The following is a 25,092-nucleotide window of genomic DNA, read 5'->3' on the forward strand; positions in this document are numbered from 1 at the left end:
CTGCGATTGCCACAGCGGCGCCACCTCCAGAAACGGAGGGCGACTGCTTCACACTACGCGCTGCGGGGCGCTCTTCAAAACAGCAATATTTTACCACGGCTCAAGAAACTCTGTTTAAAACCAGAAGCAAAAATGCTCCTATCATTGCACAAGAGAAGACGAATATGTGCTGGGCAGAGTTGGGGATGTAAAAGAAGGGAACTAGTTTTTCGAGTTACCTAACACCCTGAAAGACATTTACATCGAAACATCGTGACATATTCGCACTTTTTACTTGTTAACACTAGCACCTGTTTCATGTACTATAATGTATCCTGTCAAGAACACGATGTCATCCCACCAGGAAAAAAATCCATTAACAAGAAATTTTATACTCTCAGAAAAACTTTTTTGGCTAATAAATGTATGCTCTTCAGCCATATGATACTATATATTCCCAGAATGAGATTTTCACTCTGCAGCGGAGTGTGCGCTGATATGAAACTTCCTGGCAGATTAAAACTGTGTGCCCGACCGAGACTCGAACTCGGGACCTTTGCCTTTTGCGGGCAAGTGCTCTACCATCTGAGCTACCGAGCACGACAGATGCCCGGTCCTCACAGCTTTACTTCTGCCAGTATCTATATATACTATATATTGTTTACTACGGCTAAGGTGGTGTGCACAAAGTGCCAGCATTTAAAGCAGTGCGTTGGGTTGGCAACATAGAGCAGTACACATAAGCAAAGGAACCTGTCTTGATCTGCTCTGGGAGTTTCATGCTATTGAATGCAAGGATGAAGCTGTTAGATGTGACCAGATACCCATCCACCCTTTTCACTATATTTTGCACATCAGCGACCTCTTCTTGAGACCCCTCGTCTTTCAACTCCTCGTTGGCAATGTCTATCAGATCTCTGCATGACACAACACTTTTGCTGAAGTTCAAGGTGTTGTGGAGCTCCATTTGTATGGGATATTCTCCAAGGCATCAGGTTGCTAGAGGTTTCTGACTTGTTGCAAACTAGCAGTTTCAACCAATAGTGTGCCATTACCCAATCGCTTGACAGATTTCAGTGTACCTACGATATCCTCCAAACCTTTTTCAATATAAAAAGGCGGAACCTTCTCAGAACTGTCCTCTTTCCGTTTCACGGTCAGAAACACATTCTGACCAGTAGCATGCGATCTGTAACTATTTATGGACAAATTTTGTGTAACTTCTGAGCCTGGAGAGCTGGCTACAGTGTGTTAACTGTAAGACGGCTGAGTTGTGAGGGGAGTGCGGGGAGAGGAGGAAGCAAGTTGGTGAGGGGAGGGGAGCCGTTGCGGGGGGGGGGGGGGGGGGACAAGGCACGCCTACCAGTTGCAGTGCTGGCACTACAAATTGCGCGTCGTGCTTACACGAAAGCAGACGAAAGGCTTGGAAGTAAAACTCGCTTTAAATGTTGTTCGTAAACGAAACTGAAATCGTCATGTACATTAAAATATAATTTTGGTGATTTGTTCTCCGTACGCCCACGAAGGTTCCTAGCCGAAAAAAAAGAAATAAGACACATTCTTGAGGAGATACGACGTCATAAACAATGAGATGCCACCGCGGGAAAATCCCAGATTTTTGCATCCACTATTTGAGAATGAGAGCACTTAGCGACTAGCAACAAACGTTACGTACAATTTCAAACCTTTACGAAAATTTTTCTCGCTGACACCCCCCACAAAATAATGAAAGGAAAAAAAGGTTGTCGCTTACTACATTTTCTCAGTACATACCGTAAATCTGCCGCAGTAGACATGACTTTTTAATGTATTATTTCGTTACTATTAACTCTAATCGCAACATATTTCGCATACAGTATCCACATATATCAGTAAATGCGCCGGCAAATTTATGTCTCTTTACGACATGAGATATAACGTGGTAGACATCGAGATGCGTGAAAAAGTGCCGCGTCAGGCATGACGTTTTGTTCTATTATTTCTTCACTACTAACACTATTCGCAACACGTTTCGCAAACGTGTTAAAAAAAGTATATAAAACCACGGGTTTAGCACAACTGCACAAAAAAACCACGCAGAAGAGTACAGCGCAAAACAATAACGAAGCAGAAGACAATGGCTACCTTGTACAACACAGTCAGCTACGTAATTTTGGCAGCAGTCGAAACTGCGTGCCTACCGAAGCCTCCCGACGCTTACCGAGTTCTACCGATTCAGGACTAGGGAGAGGTCTGCCACCTAAAAGTTTACACACTGTACACGAGCCTGTTACTTGACTGGGTGTTAGTGCCTTGCCGCTGGGAGGAAAAGGACAAAACTCGGAGGGTTCCATTTCGGTTCCACGAGAAGATGGAAAAATAAAAGTCCACCTGGGTAGAGCCCCGCATGCCTGAGTAAGCACTGAGGCACGGCAGGTACCTCAGAGTTCGCCCGCTAACGACTGTTCTATCCCAACAGCCATGCATCTCATCGGCGCGCAGCACACCTTGAAATTGAAGTTTTTTTTTTTATAGAGGTTTTTACCATTCTCGCGATGTGGGCGGTAAAGCCAAACTCTCCATAGCCTGTGACACACAACGTTCCACTGCCGCGCCGCACAGTGGTCGCTGAAGCACGCCCCTCGCAGCTCGGGAACCTCCGGGTCGCCAAGCCCGCACTCAGCAAACGAATGCTGAGCCGCTGACGGTCCTGTTTTCAATACTTGCAGACTACAATAACTAGTAATTGTCTTTTGGAAGTGGATTTTTATTGCCGTTTTACCAAAATATGTTTTACCTTATCGTAACGGGCATCTTCAGTGGTTTTAGTGTCTCCTGTGGTCCATGTGTGTCCATTGTCCCTTGAGTAAGAGCTTCTGGACTCAAACTTCTTTCGTACGTCTTCAATCAACTATATGTTATAACTGCTTTTTTTTCCCAACAAGTAACGCTTCTGTGGTGCCAAGTGTAGTGGTTAATAAAAAAAAAATAAATAAAAATAAATGGAGAGGAGAGAGACCGTGAAAAAGGGAAAGAATGAAAAGCAAATCGGACTTTGTATTACAGAAAAGCTATCGTTGGGGTGGTCCTTGTGGCGTTTTTGAGCAAAAGTTAAACCAATTTCCACTACACAAATTTTTGAAAAAGAACAGAGAACAACAAAATGTAACTGACAGGGGGAAATGGCGTAGATGAGAGATCATCCTTTACCAGGTTATCTTCTTTCGGACGGCGTCCCGGTCTTCAAAAATCTCCTTCATTTCAGCGTGAAAAATCTGCTCCGAAATCTTGCAACAGGCCAGGGATCACTAATTTATACCAATTAAAATCATCTTGATACTGTATGCAATTTAATTCACTTTGCTACTTCCATCCACCGAATTTCTTAATAACTTCCACAATGTCTACACATTACAAATAGATCAAGATTAGCCATTAAGTTTTTACGTCAGCATCCGATCACGTCTGCCTTAAGCTACCGCTATCAAGAGACAATTGAAACGGAATAAAAAACAAAAAAGAGTTAACAATTTTAGTATTTTCTCTCTGCCGTCGAGCGCTCATACCGCTGCGACGGGATATTTTTATCTGAGGGAACGAATGTAGCGCGGCGAAATTCAAAGTCCCGCTACATCGCCCCCTCGACTGTCACGCTAAAACATTTAGCGTGGCAGGCTAGCAAACAATAGAATAGATATACCTAAATGTCTATTATACATATTTTCCCAGGAAACGCCACGTGCATACTTAGAGGATTATCTTTGTCAATACTTGGTTTCTAAATCTATATACTACATTCAATTGTTACAGTTTTGATCCTTTTTACACAATTAATATATATATTTACATACAGTTTGTTTGAACAAGCTGCTCGCCAGCGCAGTTAATGTTGTGCGCTTCCAGCGTTGGTTTCCCAATGTATCTCTGGCAGCACGTAGTCTTTGCGCATGCGCAGTAGCATCACTGAATTTCACATGCGGCAGTTTCAAAGTGTTATGACAGTCTTGAACAATATTCACTCTCACATAGTATTCATTACAAGTTGTTATTCCAGCATAACTGGCGTGTTAAGTCCGGTGACACCATAAGATTGAGCGTGTGCGTGATCTGAAGCAACGTCCATGTCTTCTGTTACGACACAACACTCCAGGTCCTTGTGCGTTTTCATGACTATTGTTCCTGGGGCATATATGGTCGATGTAGTTTTTAGTCTCCACATCGCCTACGACAGGTGCTGAGTTTATTGTCTCCAAAGCATCTGAAGGCCGGCCAGGAACAACGGCGTCGATGTTCGCAAAGGTAGGTGTTTCACCACGTTGTTTACACTTGCCAACAAACGTTCATTTGCAGTGTGAAAATCCTCATTATCGTCGAAGTAAATTGCAGTTTACATCGATTTACAAACAGTTATTTGGTTTATGCACCATACGTTTCACAAACAACACAAAATTCGTCGTTTATAACGTTCACAGTTTGCAACACTTTTCTGCAATATTTACATTTTAACAGTTCACTTTGTCCAAGCATGTTTACATCGTTAATTATGAAAGCTTACATTTCGTGGTCACATTTCAAAATTTGTTGACAATATGCAAAGTTTTAACACATATACAAATACATATAAATTTACAAGAATATACACGTGAAATATTTACACTAAAAAATTATACTAAGTCCCATTGGCTTTCTTTTATTGGGGTTTATGGTCATTTTGATTTTCTTTATTAAGCTATTGACGTGCCAAGGGATATAAGACTTAATGTTTAAAGCACGGGCTTTCCTTCATTTATTATTTGTCTCTTTCTTTTGATTCCATATCTTGGCTAGTGGTTGACCAGGCTTGTAATGCCATTAATATTCATGTCTTTTTATTCATACCTGAAAGTTTACTGTCACACATTATATTCTTACATTCCATAAACAAACAATACCCAGCTGCAGGAGGTGGTAGGATAATGGAGAAAGAAAGAAAGATAGACTGGAAGAAACTATTCACTACCTATAAACTATCAAATCCTACAGCTACGTCATAGAAAGAGAACATAATACAACGTTTGCATCACCTTCAAGGGGTGTGTGAAAGGAGGTGGTTACCATTTACCAAATCATAGGTAAATGTAAGTGTCCTTACGTCAAGTCTGTGTTGTGTAACATCATGACAGATTCTCTGTTTGTGTTCTGACTGTTCATATGACTAAATGTATTATACATTAACAAATACTTGCATGAGTAAATCACATAGCTGCTCAGTACTTCCTCGATATCTCCACTTTTTGTGGATACCGTCTATACAAATGGAAAATATATCTCACAGAGATTGTCTCTCTCATAATGCGTATTATATAATGACATATCAAATTTCCTCTCAATAGTCAACCATGAACTTTCTTCTACTTCTCTACATCATGTATGTTGTGTACATATATCATTTCTTTGTATAAAACATAAATAAAGAACATATTATTATAATTGACAGTAAAATGTCTCTTTCTCAGTGTCCGTTGCTCGACGTCGGCTGCACGGATGGTCACTGCTCCTTTGCACTTACCTTGCATAGCCTGAAAAGTCAAATGTCTTCAACGTAGATGTAATTTTGTCATCTGTTCGTTAAAGTGGAGGTGTTGTACGAATCGCAAAACGGCCTTAATAACTCTATCTTTTGCTTCTTCAGGGTTTTCTGTCTTGTGTAAAAAAAATTTTTTTCTATACAAATGTATTCACATGAGGGCTGTGTAAAAACTATATTTCAACTTAAATTCCTTAAAATATCACTCTCCTGTCTGAACACGAACTATAAATGTTTTCTTCCACACAGTGGCTTAACAAAACTTAACAAAAGGTTACCAAGTTACACTTCTGCCATAAATTAAAGCTAATGTGTTTCCAAGCTACGTTCTTATCACACTTATCTCCACAGCTGTAATCATCATTTTGTTCACTCTGCTTTTCTTGCATTCGTTCATTTTCAAGGGCACTGTAAATAGATTCACATTTAACGTCTTGTACTCACGTGTTCTAACTTATCACCAATGTTTTCTTTCAAACTGAAATTCTTACGTAATCTTAAAGATGTAGACTGTTTACTCACTTCTCTATGGAGCACAATATTACCAAAACATTCTCACTCATTCCTTACTCACATATTCATCATAATATATATATATATATATTCTTATACATTAAACATATTCCTCATCAAACATTCATATATCACATATGTGGGGCCATTTGGCACTTCTATTCTCATAAAACTCCAATAATATTTTCCTCAAATAATCTCTTGTCTCCATCAACTACTTCACAGTAACTTACCTTCTTATATTAACCTAAATATTAACTCATTCATACTGATCACTCATTCTTACGTCCTCATTCATTCTGCTACATACCTATGTCATTACTGATCTCAATAGCTATTATTTCCTCTCATTGTAGTGCCTTGGAATAACTAACTAGTTGTCGATTCACCTTATAATTTACAATTAACAACCAATGTAACCTGCGTAGGTCTCATTCCTATATGAATATCTTTTCTCATTCAGTAAGTGTACTGACCTGGGTTTACCTTCTCTTCATAATTATGTGTACAAGTGTAACTGCAGTATATAATTTCCATAAATTAACGTTTGTGTTCTTAGGCTGTATAACTTAATGTTCGTGTATTCAATACAAATATTTACGATCTCGTTTTCACAGCAGCTTGCTCATGTTCAAATTAGTTGTCATTATATTATGTTGTTTTAGTGCACAAAGGATTTCAAATGTCTGTGGGGATGCAGCCCCCTCGGCTTGTGAGATAACGGGTATTCTAGGGAGTAACAACCTGGGTGAGGTATGCTTGCTATTCTGAAAGGACCTGAATATAATAGCTGCCATTTTCTGTTCCGTTGTTTTAATTTTGTAGACTTGGTACGTGAACGCAAAAGAACAAGGTCATCAACCTGATAGGTTTGTTAATTCCTGTTCTGCTGTCATTTTGTCATCGTACCTGAGGAAACAAATCGTCTCAGCCGTTGCGCTCTTACAATACTTCACGACCGAAGCACGAGCGCTTAGCTCGGTCGTCGACTGTTTTCCGTCGTCTGCTGTGTTTGGCCGGGTTCATTGACCAGCTCCACTATGTTTACATTTCGGCCGGTTGGCGCCCACGCGTCAGCTGATGGCGCGCCGCAATTGTTATTGCTACTTCGTGGCGGGGAGTGCATAACTGTACAAGGGAACGGGGGCGGATTCCGTGGAGGGTTATGATTTGTCATGCGTGAATTTTGTGTGTTCATATTCTGTCGGTGATTGTTGGGATTGCTATTGTTTTGGTGGTAATTATGTCTGTTATATGTCATGTTCCTGTCAAAGTAGCCCGGGTTGTACCGGTTATTCTCACGTCTCCTATTGTTGTTGCTGTTGTTGTACTGTCTGTAATTTTCATTTTGCTTGTAGTTACCATTTTGATATGGGTGATACTTATTGTTATTGTTATTATTCCACGAATATCTGCGGTTGTTCCTACTGTCATACACGTTTCCATTTGAATATATTTCGCGCGCAGGCATCGTATTGTGTCGCGGCGCGGACGGATGGTTCCACCAACAACCGTCACTACGCTTCCTTTGGGGTGGGTGCTGATTTTGGTTACTAATATGAATAAAATTTGAATGGCGTGAATCGCCTCTGTAAACTACGTCCATTTGATCTAAAAAATTTAAGAAAGTCTTAACGTCATTCTCCGGTACTCCTATTAATCTGTCTCGGTATGGAAAGGGTAAGTGGCTCTTTAAAGTGTCAATTATCGCTGGCAAGTCGGCTGGTTTGGACCAGTACAGTGTCTTGTCTAGGTACCTCTCAAAGTATTGTCTTAATGTCTCTTTTTTAGGGTCATAGGTCTCGGGGTTGCACACTTCTCTCCTTAGACTCTGTTGCTCATTCTCGGACCAGAATTCGTCCAAGAAGGCTTGTTCGAACTGATCAAACGTAAGGCACCGCCGTTTCATAGCGGCACCCCACTTAGCTGCTCGTCCTCTCATGAGATTGGTGACGTATCTGATTTTATCGACTTCTGACCAACTACGTGGAAAAACACCGTCAAATGATCTAATAAACACAATAGGGTGGACTTTGTGCTTGTCCTCACTGGAAAATGTCTGGAAATACCCATGTCTTACAAACGTGTCATCGGCCATGCCGGTTGGCATAACTGTATTGACGTAGTTTGTGTCACTTGCTACTCTAGGTGTCGTACCGTAATATTGCTCGTTTGGTGGAAAAGAAAGCGGCACATTGTAATTTTGATTGGAAATAGATGATTCCACCATAGGTGTTCTGTCTGTGTCATTAGCCATGGTTTTAGCTGTTTTGTCGTTTCCTGACGATGCGTTTGCACCAATCCCCAAACACGGCACAACATTGTCTCGTAATTTTGTCACTTCGTCTTCTATGTGTTTTGTCTCGTCTTTAACATGTGTCTTTGTTTTTGAAAGTATGTCTTCTGTAATTGTTTCAAGTTTTTTGTCCAGATAGTCGTCACACAATTTACATTCATGTACAATTCTCTCGGCCATGTTGGTGTCGTTGTTTAGTGACGCGAGGTCCGCTCGGTCTTCTAATTTTTCTATCTTTTCTTTGAGGTGGGTTTGTTCAAGAACTACCATTGTGAGTTGTTGGGTAATATTTCCCACTTCTTCAGTCAGCTTTTCTTGGGTGGAGCTAGCTGAAGTGTGGGCCTGAGCTAACTCTTCCACACGAGTGTTCACTTCCTGCTGCACATTAACTATTTGCATTAACTGATTCTCACATCGGGCGATATTGTTTTTTGTTTCATGTGTGAATGTAACCAAAGTTTCTTCCTGTTTAGTGACTCGATCGGACAACGTCTCAAATCGCTGGCTGAGCTGTTGAGTGGTGTTATTTAATTCTGTCATCTGTTTTGTCGTTCGTTCAGAATTTTCGGTCATAGTACGGTTTAATACGTCAAATTTTTCGTCGCTTTTATCGAGCCTTTGTTTAAAGTCCTGACCAAGTGCGTCCAGTTTTGCGTCAATTTTCTGACTAACGTCTCGTTTCATGTCTACAAATAACTCGAATAGTCGGTCCAGTTTGTCAGTCTCCTGTGTCCGATTTGTGTCACATTGCTGAATTTGTCTCATATTCGGTTCTGACATTGATGTTAACAGTGGCGCTGACGGTCTAGTCTCGCGTCCATTACACATTTCGTCATTTAAAGTCGCCATCTGTGTATTATCACAAATGTTGCGAGTTTGAGGCAAAATCATTGCATTGATCTGTGAACTGGTCCATGGAGGGGAACGCGGACTTTCGTGTTGGTTGAACGATGAATCTACTTCACTTAACTCATCTGCCGAAACTATCTCTACCTTACTGCGTTCCATTGTAATAGAATGTATAATCGTAAGTCAAAAAGGGAATAATATAAGTCTGATTAATAAAGATTTGACTCAAATTTAGGTTGAAATATTTTCTCGTCAGTGTAAATGATTGCTCTATTGCAAACAATGGTTGAGAAAGATGCAGCAGGGCGGACAAAATTTGTCGTAACAAATGACTGTTTGGCGGCCAAATTCACGATCTTCATATGCAGCTACAACAATACTATAATTACCACAAACTACAACAGAGATAGATAATTTTGGAAAAAACAAGAAGAAAACTACAGGATGTGTGGAAATGGAAAAATGGATTCTGCAGTTGGCTATTGAATGCTTGAATGAAACATAATTGTGTGACTCACCATTAAATTTTCTGTCCTCCAGCGGATGGTCAAACACTTCCGCGTAAATCGTATTCGTCAAAATATGGATTTTCTTAATACATCTCCATCGGATAATCACCAAAAGGTCTCACAATAACAGTTTTGCATCAATATATGCCATGAAAAGAAAACAGATTGAATTAGTTACAAAAATTCTTTACAATATTGTTGTATAATCATTTGCTTAGGTACAATAAAGTTGGTGTTCTCATTACCCTTTAAACTTCAGGATTTTTGGTTATCCTCTGCTGGGAAAAAATACAAATTAAAGCTTCAAATTTGCTCAAAAACGACACATCCGAAAATTGCGTCCTGTCGCGGGAGCCAGTTGTGGTGGTTAATAAAAAAATAAATGGAGAGAGAGAGAGACCGTGAAAAAGGGAAAGAATGAAAAGCAAATCGGACTTTGTATTACAGAAAAGCTATCGTTGGGGTGGTCCTTGTGGCGTTTTTGAGCAAAAGTTAAACCAATTTCCACTACACAAATTTTTGAAAAAGAACAGAGAACAACAAAATGTAACTGACAGGGGGAAATGGCGTAGATGAGAGATCATCCTTTACCAGGTTATCTTCTTTCGGACGGCGTCCCGGTCTTCAAAAATCTCCTTCATTTCAGCGTGAAAAATCTGCTCCGAAATCTTGCAACAGGCCAGGGATCACTAATTTATACCAATTAAAATCATCTTGATACTGTATGCAATTTAATTCACTTTGCTACTTCCATCCACCGAATTTCTTAATAACTTCCACAATGTCTACACATTACAAATAGATCAAGATTAGCCATTAAGTTTTTACGTCAGCATCCGATCACGTCTGCCTTAAGCTACCGCTATCAAGAGACAATTGAAACGGAATAAAAAACAAAAAAGAGTTAACAATTTTAGTATTTTCTCTCTGCCGTCGAGCGCTCATACCGCTGCGACGGGATATTTTTATCTGAGGGAACGAATGTAGCGCGGCGAAATTCAAAGTCCCGCTACACAAGTAATCAGAACAGAAGGCAGCAATGATACGTATTCGGGCTGTACGTCGTTAAGTTCGGAATGAAGGAGTGGTAACTCTCAAATCTGAGAAAACATTTCGAGAACCTACGACAACTGCCACAGACTACGTTAGAAAAGGTAAGGAAAGGGAAAATAAAATAACTGTAGTAGAAAGTTAGAAACTACGGAAAGCACCACTCCTGAATGAAGTTTTTGCAACAGAACTTGTTAATAGCTGCATAGACATGCAAAAGATTTTTTCTGACGTTACATTTATTTCACATGAGTTTATATTCTTTTCGGAAACAATCAATCGCTGTATTGTCCAGCTCGACACAAATGCCATTTTGTCCAAAATTATTCGGAATGATACAAAGCAGATGCCTATCAGACTACGTAACTGTAAGGAATAATCTTTGCCATCCAGTCTCTTAAGCGAACGTTGACAGCAGACTTTAGTCTTTCAAGAGTTACAGTATCATTCAAAAGTAATTTTTAATGGAAGTAGTAGTTGGTAGGCGTGTTTATCTATATGCGGAATCCAGACATACCTGTTGTTCAGACAGAAGACTGCTTGACCTCGCGGAAGTTAGAAAAACGGTTCAAATGGCTCTGAGCACTATGGGACTTAACATCTATGGTCATCAGTCCCCTAGAACTTAGAACTACTTAAACCTAACTAACCTAAGGATATAACACACATCCATGCCCGAGGAAGGATTCGAACCTGCGACCGTAGCGGTCACGCGGTTCCAGACTGAAGCGCCTAGAACCGCACGGCCACACCGGCCGGCTCGCGGAAGTTACACGTATTGATTGCTGAGTGCAGGTAGGCATGGATTTAAGCCATACACAATGTTCCAAGGATCTATAAGCATTTCGTAGAAGAGGAAGACTTCAACGAAACTAATTTCATGAAGTGAATCTAACTGTAATATTTTTATTTACTTAGAGTAATGACTAAAACTAAAGAATATTCAGCAGTACCATGGTGCGGACAGTTTCTCACGAAGTGGTGTCGGTCACCTTGTCGAAATTCATGAGGTAAGCGGTAGTCTGAAGATAGTGAATATTAAGAGACAGTATGATACCTCACGGAAGACGAAATTCGCCACTTAATTGGCAAGTCCAGTATGACAACGTTTCGAAGCACACTTCTGGTCAAGTGAAGACAGTTCTGAAGCAGAGCAAAGTAAAGGTATTCGAATGGCCAACCCGAAGTATAGACTTAAGCCCCGTAGAATATCTTAGGCGCGAGCTGAAGAGACGTCTTCGCCAACAAAAAGTGCCTGAACGGGGAGGCAATGGAAGAAGATTCCTGAGCCATGGTTGGCCAAACTCGTACATTCTATACCACCCAGGTACGCAGCATGTAAGAGGTCCGAGCAGATGTAATTTCGATGTATTGCTCATTCGCTGCCTGCGATATGCAAGGTCTCTGACCAGAGAGCAGTGTTGACTGCAGTAGGAACTGTGTAGCTGTAGCAGTAAGTTGTTGCTAGTCTGGAGTCTGCTCTGGTCTGGTCTGGTGTATCGTGTTGGCTGGCCCGGTCGCGGTGCAGCGATGCCGGAGCCTGAGTATTAATGTATAAGGTAAAAAGCAGCCTCGCGCATATGTAGTAATGTCATCTCAAGTCCCATGTAAATGTTTTAAAAATCTCGTAATAATAATCTTGCTCATAAAAAGTAACTTTTAACAACCATTCATTTCAATTTAAAGAATTTACTAATTTCTCCCATCCATGATCATCCCGATTGTTGCAAAAGAAAAAAAAAAATCAGTTGCTTCCTTTCATTAATGAGACATATATCGGCCAGTATTGCACAGAGCTGTGCCGGAAAAATTTATTGTAAGAGTAGACATATCCGGCGACTTCATTGAGGTAAGAATTTTTTCTTTTTTTATTCAGAATGATCTTTCAGGGCCATGACGCAGCACTGCTGTCGTCCAAAATTTACCAGGTTAAATTCACAGTGAATTATTGAAAAGTCATAAGTGAGCGACAATGTAATTGAGAGGTTAGTTACATTGTTTTATTACCAGGTTACTGAATTTAATTTTTTATTGGGACGTTACACTGGATGTGAACGACATAATTATAATTTTTTACTGTTGAGAGATTTAGGAATTTTTCTGTTTTGAGGTTACGCTAAATGTGAATGAATTTTGAGCTTAGATTAAACCAGAAAGAATTTTGTGGGTAGATTAAATATAAATGAATTTTGTGGGGAGGTTACACTGTGAAAGAATTTTGTTTTGAGGTTACACTAAATTAGAATCATACTCATATTATTTATTTTTATATTTTTTGGGGAGGTTACAAGCAGTTACACACAAAAAGAGCGATGTAACCAATTATTAAGCCAATAACATCACGGATCAAGACTTCATTATTGTTTTTCTTCTGTATGGTTTTAATAAAAATCCTTTGAGCCTGTGTAATACGTTCATTTGTGTTTCATTATTGATGCAAAGATTACAATTGTATAATACGTGTAAGAAAATAAAGTAAACATTATAAACATTTGCTAATTAAGGTCTTTCATTTAATTTTCTCGCAAAGAACTTGTTTTCCGAATTTATTATCTCAGCAAAATACCTTCGAGCGACACTATAAACAAAACGTGGTGGGTGGCTTTCTTTGATTTGATTGAAGGGCAAATCAGTGAGTCAAAAGTTTCAGAGCAGATAGGATGTCCCCGTCCCCCGTCCACCACCACTATATTGTCATTTAAATCAGAAACGAGAAAGGAGAGCACTTAATGGACGGATCTCATCCTGGATTCATTCCAGATCAGTGTGGACTCAGTGCCACTTGTTCTATCAGTGGACGGAACAGTTTGGTTCCTCTGTGGAACCTCTCCCGAAGAAACAGTTTTTTTTTTTGTTTTTGACGATCACTATTCAGTTTTTAGAAACTCGGAGGCGATAAGCTTTGTCAGTCAAAATCACGTAATGTATGTTTGCTTGTCACCACACAGTACTCACAAGCTTCAGTCTCTTGCTTCCTCCTCGTAGGCGATGTTAGGAACAGGATCTCGAGAAAGAAAAACATAAGATCGAATCATATCATCGACGCTCGCGGAACCTTGTTAATATCTGTCTAAGAATCGTTTGATCCGCAAAATGTCATTGTACGCCAAGCGGACGTGCCCAGGAACAGGAAAACTGAAATTTTATTTTAAACTCGCCAGGATTTCTACAGCGGGGATGCTTTTATCCTCTGTTTATTGAACTGTTGTGAATGACAAAGAAGCTCTTGAAGAGAGCACTCCGCCCGGCATGAAGGACTGCAGCGTGAGCCGGAAAACTTTTTAAATAAATCTCTGGTAAAGTTCACAGACCGAAAACAGGACGTGACAAGTAATAAACATAGTGAAGAGTGCTCTTCAAGGGAAGTGCTAGCTCTTTCTAATACGATGATAGGTGCTTGTTTAATCACAACTTCCATTCTCCTCACATTATATCTTGTTTTCTGCGTGTCGCGTTGCTTTCTTTTGCTATAGAGAATGATAGGTGCTTGTTTAATCACAACTTCCATTCTCCTCACATTATATCTTGTTTTCTGCGTGTCGCGTTGCTTTCTTTTGCTATACTCTATGTGCATATGCTCTAAACAATTTCGACCAACCAATGCAAGCTTTGTAGCAATTCACTGTGACGGTTTTTTAAATCTTTGGCGAACCGGTCTGCTCTCGTCCGATTGTATTCGGCCACGGACTGCTGGCCATGTGGGCTTCCTTGTACAGGGTGTTTCAAAAATGACCGGTATATTTGAAACGGCAATAAAAACTAAACGAGCAGCGATGGAAATACACCGTTTGTTGCAATATGCTTGGGACAACAGTACATTTTCAGGCGGACAAACTTTCGAAATTACAGGTAGTTACAATTTTCAACAACAGATGGCGCTGCACGTGATGTGAAAGATATAGACGACAACGCAGTCTGTGGGTGCGCCATTCTGTACGTCGTCTTCCTACTGTAAGCGTGTGCTGTTCACAACGTGCAAGTGTGCTGTAGACAACATGGTTTATTCCTTAGAACAGAGGATTTTTCTGGTGTTGGAATTCCTCCGCCTAGAACACAGTGTTGTTGCAACAAGACGAAGTTTTCAACGCAGGTTTAATGTAACCAAAGAACCGAAAAGCGATACAATAAAGGATCTGTTTGAAACATTTCAACGGACTGGGAACGTGACGGATGAACGTGCTGGAAAGGTATGGCGACCGCGTACGGCAACCACAGAGGGCAACGCGCAGCTAGTGCAGCAGGTGATCCAACAGCGGCCTCGGGTTTCCGTTCGCCGTGTTGCAGCTGCGGTCCAAATGACGCCAACGTCCACGTATCGTCTCATGCGCCAGAGTTTACACCTCTATCCATACAAAATTCAAACGCGGCAACCCCTCAGCGCCGCTTCCATTGCTGCACGAGAGACATTCGCTAACGATATAGTGCACAGGATTGATGACGGCGATATGCATGTGGGCAGCATTTGGTTTACTGACGAAGCTTATTTTTACCTGGACGGCTTCGTCAATAAACAGAACTGGCGCATATGGGGAACCGAAAAGCCCCATGTTTCAGTCCCATCGTCCCTGCATCCTCAAAAAGTACTGGTCTGGGCCGCCATTTCTTCCAAAGGAATCATTGGCCCATTTTTCAGATCCGAAACGATTACTGCATCACGCTATCTGGACATTCTTCGTGAATTTGTGGCGGTACAAACTGCCTTAGACGACACTGCGAACACCTCGTGGTTTATGCAAGATGGTGCCAGGCCACATCGCACGGCCGACGTCTTTAATTTCCTGAATGAATATTTCGATGATCGTGTGATTGCTTTGGGCTATCCGAAACATACAGAAGGCGGCGTGGATTGGCCTCCCTATTCGCCAGACATGAACCCCTGTGACTTCTTTCTGTGGGGACACTTGAAAGACCAGGTGTACCGCCAGAATCCAGAAACAATTGAACAGCTGAAGCAGTACATCTCATCTGCATGTGAAGCCATTCCGCCAGGCACGTTGTCAAAGGTTTCGGGTAATTTCATTCAGAGACTACGCCATATTATTGCTACGCATGGTGGATATGTGGAAAATATCGTACTATAGAGTTTCCCAGACCGCAGCGCCATCTGTTGTTGAAAATTGTAAGTACTGTAATTTCGAAAGTTTGTCTGCCTGAAAATGTACTGTTGTCCCAAGCATATTGCAACAAACGGTGTATTTCTATCGCTGCTCGTTTAGTTTTTATTGCCGTTTCAAATATACCGGTCATTTTTGAAACACCCTGTATGAAGCGATTCAACCATTCTGGCCGTCCGGTCTGTTCTGTGTGTTACTTGTTCTGGCACTGAATGCAGAAGTCGAGGAACCTACGTACTGTGGGCTGTGTTCTGATTAGGAGAGGGGAGCTGCCTTTGTCTGGCGAGCATTCATACTGCTTAGCAGTTACAAGGCGTAAGAAACTGGATGTGGTAATTACTGTTTATTTGCCAGCACGTTCAGCTTTCGTGGCTATGTTAGTTTAGCACTATTTAGTGAAGATTATTCCGCGAGCAGGTTGCACGCTCCCGTGCAGCGAAATAGGGCCTCATGGGTTGCTATTGGATAACTGGAAGCTACGTGTTGAATTTTGATGTTGTAAATTTAAGCACATTGCCCCCTGCAGAAGTATAATGATTAGTTTTGACAATCAGTTAGAATTATATGTTACGAAGATGACGTTCTTCTGTTTGTCCATTAAGATCTGGGAGTTGTGGATTCAAGTATTCATACAGGGCTGTAAAGTCATCTATTTGTATTTACCGTTATTATACTGCTTTTCTGACTCACTTCTCTCGGGTTCACTTGTCATTTCTTTGTATTTCGTGGCATGCTGTTTGGTCACCACATTTCTGTATTACGTGACCGCATGTCACGACTCACAAGCGTTTACCAAGAGAAAGAGGGTCTTGCCATGGACAGTAGCATACCAAGTTTCATGGCACATAATATTTCTCAGTCATCTGGAAAGCAAGTTCTTTAAAGAAAACAATAAACTTAAAAGTAAAATAATATATTACTGGAGATATGTTGATGATGCCTTGCTGCTATTTTACAGAACGAAAGAGGAGACTAACAACTACTAGCAATAGTCAGTTCTTTCCACAACAACATAAAATTCACAATAGGACATGAGGACAACAAGAGCACAAATTTCCTGGATCTAAAAATCACCAGCCACCAACAAAAACATAACTTCAGCACACACAGGAAACACATATACACAGCCTTAACGCTGCACAACGCATCATGCCGTCCCACTAGATAGAAGCATGCTGCATTTAGGTCCATGCTACACAGAGCATCCTCTCTTGATATAGAAGAAAACAGCCTCAGGAAGGAGCTAGATACAATAAAAAGCATTACTATAAACAATGCCTACACAGCCAAAACAACCGACAATTTAGTCAGACAAATGCACAGAAGTATGACAACAAGTGGCCACGCTGTGAAAGAAGAGAAAATATTTGCCAGTACCCATGCCTGGGCCCCATATCACAAAAAATCGCTAACATTTTCAAAAAAGCAAATGTAACAGTTGAATTCTGAACTAATAACAAGTTGGGAAAGTTAATCGTGCATAACATAAAATCAAATACACAAATATCCAACAACAGCGGAGTGTACAAAGTATTATGCCACATTTGTTCTGCCTACTGTGTGAGAAAAATAGGCAGAAACTTCAAAACCAGTTTTCAAGGGCACATAAATGCTATCAGGCTTAACCACTTCGAAAAATCAGTTATTGCGCAACTTATGTTGCAGACTAAGCATATCATCAACAGTCTAGGAAACAATTTGGTAGCACTAAGCCAATGGTAAGGTCTTAAATCTCTTAGAACAACTGGAGTGGAGATATACCTCCACAAAATAAAAAAAAAACCGGAATCTATGTTAAATGAACAAACAGATCTCGCAAGCGACAGTTGTTTCAGTAATATTAAAGACCATTTCTAAACTTATTCCCTGAATTTGTCAACTGTTTAATAATTAGATCTGCGCCACTACGAATAAATTCCTTTTCGATCACACCATGTACAACATGTGTGAAGTGTTTACAAACATTTGTATGCAAATGTGCCCCTTGAGTGAAGTGATATGCATGAAGAGGGTGGAGAAAACAATGTGTGATGGTGTTAAAAATTAAAAACACTTCTCTTGGATTATGTTGCAAGTTTACACTGTTCATTTTTTCTACTATTTCGCACATATTTGCCGCATTTGACTTACGAAATTCACAAACTAACATAAAATCTTTTCATGAGAGCAATGTGCATGTCGCCTCATTCAGAAGCAAAGATAAATCTTGTATTAAGACATGTTACACCTGATGATTGCCTCATCGGGTCCTAAATGCATCTTGTATTTAATAAAACACGAAAATTTGTGACTGAAGGCGTTTATTAAGTCATTCTTCCATTGTATTGTGATTAGAGTTGTCAGATTTCATCGGGGGGGAAATAGGAATACATGTATCGACACTGCCTTTTTGAAAATAAAATTTAGTACGTATTCTCTTCATAAACACTTAACACAGTTAAGAGGAATACTTTTCAACTGAATGCGTAATTCTCAACATCTTTTCATTAGACAGCACAGGCTCATAAAAATCACTGCAATTTTCAGTATAATTGGAGAAAGCATTCACTTCAGTTTTTATTAGATCAACTGAACATCTGTTTCACTCATCCCTCCATTTAATGTTTGTAATGGTGAAAATTCTCTGCCTGAATGGATTTGAAGGAAATATACTCAAAACAAATTTAACTAAAACTATATCACAGCACATTTTTAATGCGCCAGTCAGTTCCGTAGTGAAAAACTATTTCTGAGCTGTTGTCATTGTAGCTAATTTTTTTCCAAATGTTCATTCTCTTCCCCACAAAACATTTCAGAAACTATCTCTGAATACATATCATCGACACTCAGGAAATCAACAGTGCAAAGTGGTTTGGGTACTTTCAAAATATTTTGAAAAATCACTTATTTTTCAAAGTGTTATGCAATGCTTTAAGGACAAAATGTTACTATCATCGCCGGCCGCGGTGGTCTGGCGGTTCTAGGCCCGCAATCCGGAACCGTGCGACTGCTACGGTCGCAGGTTCGAATCCTGCCTCGGGCATGGATGTGTGTGATGTCCTTAGGTTAGTTAGGTTTAAGTAGTTCTAAGTTCTAGGGGACTAATGACCACAGCAGTTGAGTCCCATAGTGCTCAGAGCCATTTGAACCATTTTTGTTACTATCATCAAAATCAAACGATTTATTTAAATATTTCAGACACGCTTCTTATATACACCTGCATTCTCCCAGTTGCGTTTGTTTTTCGTTTGGTATAAGTGCCTCCAATTTATCTAGCAACTGTTACACTGTGTAACCAAAAAAATAGATCATTTATCCTATGTTCTTACTCTTTTTATATTTTCTCCATCACAGAGTATACTTCACAAATTGGGAGTTCACTGTCTCTAAGTTTACTACAGCCTTGGAAAAATGTCAGTTAAATGCAGGGAAAAGTGAAGATACAATTCCACTAAAATAAGTTGTTTTTCTGAACCACACACACCTTTCAGGTTCTTTTTAATAAACCTGGGGCAATAATCTACATAAGAAAAATAATATATAAATGGAAGAAGATTTTGCATCAGACTTTCTATGGTTGGCTTTAGGCTTAACCGCCTATGTACATGTCCCAACAAAGCATTGAATTCTATATCAACAAATTGAAGGAAATCTTTCAACTGAGATACACTTCCAGCTGAATTTGAGAAATAGTTGAAGGTGTTAATTACTAACATATCAATATCTATTGACATAGCATTCATACCAGATTAACAGCAGTTATGGACTATACATGCACAGAATTTCGATTGTACTATACCACATTTTTCCTTTTTTAAATGAAAATAAACAGATTTTTTTCTTCCCATAGTTTGTATCTGCATTATCTGGAGCAAAACTTAAAATCTGTGGCAAATTCAGCTCCTGTTTTGGGATTCTTTTTAAGATCTACTCAGCCATTGCAGATACAAATTCATGAGAATCCTTATAGAAATGCAGAATTCTGTGGGACACACCTGCTTGCGCACCAAACAACACTTCTGATTACCCTTGTTGGAAGCGTCAAACCCTATACCAAACAATTCGTTGCCCTTTAAATTTTGAGTTAAATTACTAACGCTGTTTGGTCCCAAAACACCAATGATCAATGCCTCACATTTTATTTCACCACAGATGATTTTATTTGCGGTTGTCGAATCCGGGAATAACAAACGATATTATCACATTGCAGTCAGTGCTGGGATTGTTAAGACAACGTCCAACTGTGAGAATCGCGAATTTGAGCTCAGACGCTCAAATGAAAAAGAAAACAAAAAAAAACCACTATTAACAGCACCTTTTTATAATTTGCTAAACAGGGCTATTATCACCTCGAAAATTATAAACTTTGAAATTAGCATGTGCCTGGTATATACCTTGTCCGCTCCAAAAGAGTCAACCTTATATCAATGTGTGTTGTCTGTTGTTTCGGACATGTCCAAAAGAACAGACACCACGCCGAATCCGCAGCTGTTACACATTATATGTAAATTGAAGGTGGAGAATGGGAGAAAGGAAGGGAAAGGGAGGGCATCACTGTTGTCAGCTGCATCAGGACATCATGTGGAACCAGCGACGACGAGTGAAAATGTGTGCCGGACGGGGATTAGAACCTGGGGCCTCCTGCATAGTCGGCAGATGCGTTAACCACTGTGCCATCCGGAACATAGCGTTTTCGCAACTGTGCGTACCATCTCGTCTGATCCACATTCCCATCGAGCGCCACCTGCCTGCAAACCCAGTCGATTTCTTCATACGTGCTTTCTGAGATTCCCAGAGGAGGTCGGACGTATTTGTGCATTCGCACTGAAGAAGATAGATGCACGACCTAGCTAGGCCAATGAAATTACACGAATGCATGGTGTCTATTCTTTCGGACATGTCCGATAACTCTGTGTCCCGCATGCCGCAGTGGTTAACACACCTGCCCAGTAAGCAGGAGATCCCGGGTTCGAATCCCGATTCTGGTACACATTTTCACACGCCGAGGCTGACTCCGCATAATGTCGCGATGCACCTGCCAGTTGTGATTGCCTTCCTTTCTCCCCCTATCCACCTTCAATTTACATATAGAGTTCTTCTTGTAGAGACTTTTCATCAACTTGGTTTCTAGCAGTGTTAAGCACCTGCGTTTGTGGTTAACAGTTTTAAGACGGAAAATCCCTCCATAGCTTTTCCAACATATAAAGTACACCTTGCCTAATACGCATTTGATGGAACTGGCCGCAATTCTGGAAATTCTTTTTTCCATACTGGACAATACACTTGCAGTCTTCTAGTCCGTTGTATGGTGTTCTGAATATTTAATTTATGTTATGTTACGTTAACCGGGGACCTAGGAACGACGGAGAGGCTCCGTCCCCGCCGCAGCCGCAGTGGTCCACAACCCCACGACGACTACCGCAGTCCACTTCGCCCCCCCGCCGCCCCACACCGAACCCAGGGTTATTGTGCGTTTCGGCCTCCGGTGGACCCCCCAGGGAACGTCTCACACCAGACGAGTGTAGCTTCTACGTTTGCGTGGTAGAGTAATGATGGTGTAGGCGTACGTGGAGAACTTGTTTGCGCAGCAATCGCCGACATAGTGTAGCTGAGGCGGAATAAGGGGAACCAGCCCGCATTTGGCGAGGCAGGTGGAAAACCGCCTAAAAACCATCCACAGACTGGCCGGTTTACCAGACCTCGACACAAATCCGCCGGGCGGATTCGTGCCGGGGACCAGGCTCCCCTTCAAGCCCGGAAAGCCGTGCGTTAGACCGCACGGCCAACCGGGCTGACAATATTTAATTTATTTCTCGTGGGATTTGTCACACTTCCAACCATTTTGAACACGCTACTTACACAACGCAATCAGTCCTAAAACGTATAGTACACGATGAATTACGATAAAGTGTTGAACATCCTCCCGAAATGAACGAAACCATCTCTCTTCTTGCATGGAGAGGAAGTAGACAACGCAGTTCTGCTTCTGACGTCACATACGTTTCAATTACCATCATATGCGTGCGCCCTAGTTCGGAAAACATAATCTGCGACGTAAAATTTGGTACAGGAATATTAAAAAATGTAAGTCATTATGCCTCACTTTGAAAATCGGACCATTTGGCGTATGGTTAAGAGCTTGTACCGTACACGGAACAAAACGGGAAAGTTAACTACTATTGCAGCTAGAACCGTATGTCTGGGAACACTAATTCTGATGAACAGGTTCTCACCCGTTGAGCTGCCCCTAAACGATGTTAGTGATAACCATTTCTTCTGTGCATGTTGTTAGGTTAAAGTGCTGAGCCAGTTCGGTCGAGGTGTTTTGCGTTGACTGCTGTTTATGGGAGTGTTGAACTACGTGCACTGACTCACGGTTACGATCTTATGTACGACGGAGTATCAGTCTTTATAGTTTCACTTGATGATTATTGGTTTTGTAAATTGAGTTTATGGCACACACAGAACATAACTTCCTGCCAAGCACCTACAACAACTTCCTAGCGCTAGCCAAAAATAAACTGTTTTACATAACAAAATAATTACTTATCGATAATCTTTTCCGAAGTTATCTTGAAAATCCATGTTTAACAAATCCAATTCAATGACTTTAGGCATAACTATAAACTGAGTAACCAAATTTTGAACTAAATTCATCTTATGAAAAATAATTAAGTTCTATGAAAACTAAGAACATTTGTATTATCTACCTTAGATTCATGTTTCAACACATAGTCTGCGTGTAAAACTGCTTTATTTATGTCATTAAAACTATATGAAATACGAGGTTATAATTGTGCGTAGTGAATTTGTGGAGTGTATCGAGTAATCCAGCAAGTAACGAAAAATCAGTTATTAACGAGTTCCGCTGCAAGTTGCATTTTTAAAAACACGAAGTCACTGTCGTCATTCGGCAGCTATAAACTTGCATACGTCAAAAAATTCTCCACATTATCCTCTATACCTTAGCGGTGGCCTGTCTCAACTCTCTCGCCATGTATTTAATCTGTGGCGGTGGTGCGCCATCTGTCTGTAATCACGGGTACTTGAGGCACCATGTCTGAATGCAAATGAGTGGGAGTGTTACGTCGCATTGAATAACTGATTAGTGGGTGCTGCAAAACGCTTCCTTTATGTTTGTCGAGTAGCTTGTGAGGTGGCTGTTCTGTTGGTGATTGAACTGCTAGTACAAGTAGAACCACCATGCCCAGAACCGGTAAAACTATGCCCTATTATAGAGACAATTACGACACAAAAAATCAATAAACGACATCAGTCTTTCATTAGACAAAAGAAAATTAAATGAACAGCACATGCTTACATTAATCGCACAACAGGAAATAATATAAGTTACTGAAAAGCAGTGAACATGAAAATCACTCACAACATCCTAAAAAAATATAATGTTGCTGCAAGCAACTTACTGTTGATCACTGTGCAGTGGGGATGTAAAACCACTACTGCAATTATAATAGTTAAATGTGAAGCACTGGATGTCTGCTAGCAATATGACTTACGATCGGTAGAATGGTGCTGTACTTGAATGACTTGAATAGGTATCGTTTGCCAACACATGCTAGACACCTCGAGAGAATACTCTATTCGAGACAGATTGTAAAATATTCAATAAATATACTTTTGCAAGATCGTGTGCGGCATTCCTCCAAACAGCGTCTCTCGTCAAGACTTGCATTTCTCGTAAGGACCACGAATATAAGAAAAATTAGGACATTCAGAAACTCTGTTTGCGAGTGGAAGAGGAAGAAGAGTGGCTAGTACTGTAAACTGGGGTGTAGTGGATCAAAGTTTGAAGTTTACTTAAGAAATGAGAACTTTAAAGAGTAATGAGAATCTGAAAAAAAAGGATGCTAGTATGATCTTTCTGGTGTCACTTATACAGGGCACTATTATTAACATACATATTTCCCGCTTTGACTCACTGTTTGGGGTAAAGTGGATCACATACACATTTTCGTGTGTAAACCACCGAACCTAATTTAAGGTGAAAAGTGGATCACTGTGAATTGTTTTGAAGAAATAATGGTCTATATTTAAATAAAAAATACTTTAGCCGCCCAGTGTGGCCGAGCGGTTCTAGGCGCTTCAGTCTGGAACCGCGCGACCGCTACGGTCGCAGGTTCAAATCCTGCCTCGGGCATGTTCAAAATGTTCAAATGTGTGTGAAATCTTATGGGACTTAACTGCTAAGGTCATCAGTCCCTAAGCTTACACACTATTTAACCTAAATCATCCTAAGGACAAACACACACAACCATGCCCGAGGGAGGACTCGAACCTCCTCCGGGACCAGCCGCACAATCCATGACTGCAGCGCCTAAGACCTCTCGGCTAATCCTGCGCCGCCCTCGGGATTGGATGTGTGTGATGTCCGTAGGTTTAAGTAGTTCTAAGTTCTAGGGAACTGATGACCTCAGAAGTTAAGTCCCATAGTGCTCAGAGCCATTTGAACCATTTAGAATACTTTAAACATTAAAATTACAATTGAAAAGACAGTTAAGTGACCAATACTTTTAAGTACTTTAAGCCAAAATCAAAAACATAATAATGTTATAAAATGAGTTATCGCAACTCTATTCACTCCACATTGTTCATATTAATGCCTGCGATATTATATCGGACCCTCCTTAAATCTCCCACCTTCTCCCTATAAATAGTGTTTGATACGGAAACGGTTTCAATGTCGGCGATTTCCCGATATGCAAAATGTGCTTCTTGTCATCTTTTTTCCTTAAAAATCCGATCAGATCAGTGTCTTTAACTGCTTCCATAAGTTTTCCTACATAACATCTGTCTCTTTTTGTCAGTACTGAAGGAAATGAAGACATGGTATCCTTTATAATAATGAATTTCAGGTGCTTTTCACAAAGTTATTTCGTAGTACTTTATTTTTCTCACTGCTTTACGGAAATAAGCTTCATTATAACTCTTTTTTCCTCTGCTCCAAGCTTCTTTATATATTTTTGGTGCATGACCTCTTTACCCCTGAAATTCCAAGATAGCCATGTTTGGCACAAAAACAGAATGGAAAATGTTACGGCGTAAAGTCAAGCGCGGCACGTCCAGTAGGGGACGAAAGAGAAGAGATGGCTGTGAGAAGAAGTCATCGAATCGTACACTGACCGACCCCTCTCCAGGATGACAACTCGACAGCAGCGGCCCCTAGGTGAAATGGACTTAAGCGCCGCGCCCGATAGGTCTAGGCCCAGTTGAACAGCAGCCACAAAACTAGCGACTTGC

The 25,092-nt window shown here is 40.6% G+C and overlaps 1 non-coding gene across 1 annotated transcript; it reads right to left on the reverse strand.

Moving 5' to 3' along the window:
• Positions 1-505: 505 nt before the first annotated feature.
• Trnal-caa (transfer RNA leucine (anticodon CAA)) lies at positions 506-579 on the reverse strand. Its single transcript has one exon. It is a non-coding gene; the product is annotated as a tRNA-Leu (tRNA).
• Positions 580-25,092: the final 24,513 nt, after the last annotated feature.

This window comes from Schistocerca nitens, chromosome 4 (assembly GCF_023898315.1).
Source record: "Schistocerca nitens isolate TAMUIC-IGC-003100 chromosome 4, iqSchNite1.1, whole genome shotgun sequence".
NCBI lineage: Eukaryota > Metazoa > Arthropoda > Insecta > Orthoptera > Acrididae > Schistocerca > Schistocerca nitens.